This window comes from Suncus etruscus, chromosome X (assembly GCF_024139225.1).
Source record: "Suncus etruscus isolate mSunEtr1 chromosome X, mSunEtr1.pri.cur, whole genome shotgun sequence".
NCBI classification, from domain to species: Eukaryota; Metazoa; Chordata; class Mammalia; order Eulipotyphla; family Soricidae; genus Suncus; species Suncus etruscus.
The window spans coordinates 75,668,931-75,672,404 of NC_064868.1; the positions used below are offsets into that span (position 1 = coordinate 75,668,931).

General features: G+C 38.4%; 1 pseudogene; it reads left to right on the top strand.

Annotated features, from left to right (window-relative positions):
• Nucleotides 1-2,209: 2,209 nt before the first annotated feature.
• On the top strand, nucleotides 2,210-3,255 carry LOC125999350 (GA-binding protein subunit beta-1-like; annotated as a pseudogene).
• Nucleotides 3,256-3,474: the final 219 nt, after the last annotated feature.

Genomic DNA, 3,474 nt, shown 5'->3' on the forward strand with positions numbered 1-3,474 from the left:
CTCCTGGCTTGGGGGGACCATATGGGACGCCGGGGGATCGAACCGCGGTCCGTCCGAGGCTAGCGTAGGCAAGGCAGGCACCTTACCTTTAGCGCCACCGCCCGGCCCCTATATCTTTCAATTTATAAATACATACTGGTGTCTATTTATTTAACACAAATGGAAGTATGATAGATATACATATTTCCTTCAATGTTCTTTGATTAACAATACATCCTAGGTTGTTTCCATTTTATTGCATAGATATTTTCTTTAATTATTTTCATCTGTGTGTTGTTTTATACTTGGTGACTCTTGGGAGACTATTCCTGCCTCTCAGTACATGGAGGTTGCTTCTGGTGGTGAAACTTCCAAGAAATATTTCCTAGTCCCTTGGTTTTCCTTAAAATAATGTTTGAGCAATACATATTGGAACTTGGAGGCCAATCTGGTTCTCAATGCTTGGGGTCAATTCCAGGGATACTCATGCGGCCATGTGGTGAGGGGCGTTCAGCCCAGGGTTTCTGCATGCAATCCATGCACTTCAGCCTGTTGAGCTAAGGCCATTTCCTCAAATTTTAAACAACAATGTAGCAGTCCCATTATATCTTCACATCGTTTATTTTATCAGTGCACCATTGATACATGTGTCATTTCCAAATATATATTTTTACCATTGCTTCAATTAATGTTCCTTTCATTTACTTGGGTAAGTGCCATAGTAAAAATTTCTAAAAGGTAAATTGTCTGGGTCAAAGTTATATATAATTTAATATATTTTGGTACATATTGTAAAAATGCTCTCCAAAATGCTTATCTAATTTAATTCTTCCACTAACAGGTTAATTAAGATCTCTTTCCGGATGTCTGTGGCAATTTGTCAACCAGCTTTTCCTACAACTACAATAAATACTAGTTTTCCCCCATTGGAAAGGATTATATTAGTCAACAGAATCCTAATGAATGAAGGGTTTCTTAATTAAAATAACCAGAAAGTCATTACTTGTAAATATATAAACAAGTTGATTATAGCAAGAGGCTGAATACTTCTAATAAGCATGTGTGGATATTAAATTAACCATGGTTCACAAACCATCCATGGATGCATGGCTGATTGGAAATAACCACTTCACAGTAGTTACCCTATTCCTCTTTGCTAAGTGCCAAATGATATTCATGTTTGTTTGATTCTTATGGTTTGACATCACTCATGGACCCCAAACAACACGAATATGTCATGTAAAGATATGTTTTATTAGAAATTTAAGAAAATATACTTAATAGAGGATTAAAAGATCAGCTGTTCTTTTTATTTAATGGTTATTTGTTGACTACAAAACTGCATACATGGTAGGTACCTTATTAATTGCTTCAGTCAATACATGGATGAGTAAAACAAAGTTGTTCTTCCTCTCAGAGGAAGTTCTTCCTCTCACAGGCAAAAGACAGGAAAATAAGATTATTTAAACATAAATGAATATAGGGGAGCAGATGTGGGAATGATAAGGTGGACTACTTCAATGGTGGTAAGGTTAATGTATACACCATAACTGTTAACACAATCAAAATATATAACATGGACAATAATAATTAACTTTCAAAAATGACTTCAAAACCAAGACACAATGAGGCAATTGCTAAAAAAGAAGTACCAGTAAACTACTATGAAAATTCAAAAGAGGGGCCGAAGCTATAATGCAGCGGTAGAGCATTTGCCTTGCATGTGACTGATCCAGAACAGACCTCGGTTAGATCCCCAGCGTTCCATATGGTCCCCCAAGCCATGGGCAATTTCTGAGCGCATAGCTAGAAGTAACTCCTGAGCGTCACCGGGTGTGTACCCAAAACAAAAAAGAAAAAAACAAAAGAGAAAAACACGTTCCATGATGGGGAAATTAGGCAAAGGTTTTCATGGGAGAGTCATTTGAAGGGTGCTTTCAGGAATGGATGGTAGAGATATAAAGATTAATTTTAAAGAGGATGTGAAGAAAATCTAAGACCTGGAGACTAAACAACATGCTGCTCAATAACAGCTAGATCAAAGAGGAAATCAAAGACGAAATAAAGATTTCTTGAAACTAATGATGATGAGATTTTTGGAAAAGCACCCTGTGAAGCCGAAGCACTTCATGTGTAGCAGGGCCGAGCCAGCGTGTCCAGGTACAAGGCTCCTTGGGTCCCTGCACCACCTCCCACTGCTCCTCCATCGCCACTTCCAAAGCTTTCCCAGATGTACCTGGTAGATTTGGGAAAGAAGCTTTTAGAAGCAACAGAAGTAGGTCAAGATGATGAAGTTCGCATTTTGATGGCGAATGGAGCTCCTTTTACTACAGACTGGCTAGGAACTTCTCCACTTCATCTGGCAGCATAATATGGACATTATTCCACTACAGAAGTGCTTCTCTATGCTGGTGTAAGTAGGGATGCCAGAACCAAAGTGGACCAAACACCATTACATATGGCAACTTCTGAGGGCCATGCCAGCATATCAGAGTTATTTTTTAAGCGAGGTGCTGATGTCAATGCCAAGGAAATGCTAAAGATAACAGCTCTACATTGGGTCACAGAGTATAATAATCATCAGGAGATGGTGGAACTTTTAATCAAATTGGTGCCGATGTACACATGCAAAATAAATTTTGTAAAACTGCATTTGCTATTTCAATAGATAATGGAAATGAAGATTTAGCAGAGATATTAAAGATTGCTATGCAGAATTGAATCAACACAAGCCCAGAGAGTACCAACACTGTGACCATACATGCTGCAGCACCACAGTTTATCACTGGACCTGGAGGTGTGGTGAAACTAACAGATGAAACAGGTATGTCTGCTCTTCAGTTTGGAAACTCTTCTACATCGGTATTAGCTACATTAGCTGCCTTACCCAAGCATCTTCTCTGTTATCCAATTTTTCTGAAACCCCAGTAGTGGTCATGGAGGAAGTAGTTACTGCAGAATCTATGGGTGGTGTGCAATTCAGCAAGTAGTTCAGAGGGTCAGCAAGTCATCACAATAGTTACAGATGAAATTCAACTTGGAAATTTGCACTCTATTCCAACAAGCAGAATAGGCCAAACTATCATTGTGACTATGCCAGATGGACAGCAAGTATTGACAGTTTTAGCAACTGGCATTGCTGAAGAAACTGTTATAAGTGAAGAACCACCAGCTAAGAGAGAGTATATCAAAGCAATTGAAAACCAGGTGGAATTTGCAGAAATAGAAGTAAGGAGTCTTTTGCACTGTGTGCTTTGCAGCAGTCATCCCAAATAAATTGAATTTGCTTTGAAAAAAAAAAGAAACTAATATAATGAAGAAATAAACTACCAAAATCTATGGGACACAGCAAAAGCAGTAATTAGAGGGAAGTTCATAAAGATACAGGCCTACATCAGGAAATGAAAATAAAATCAAAACCTAAAGACAAAACTTAAACAACTGGAAAACCAACAACCAAGGAACCAAACACAAGCAGAGGAATGGAGGTTTTGT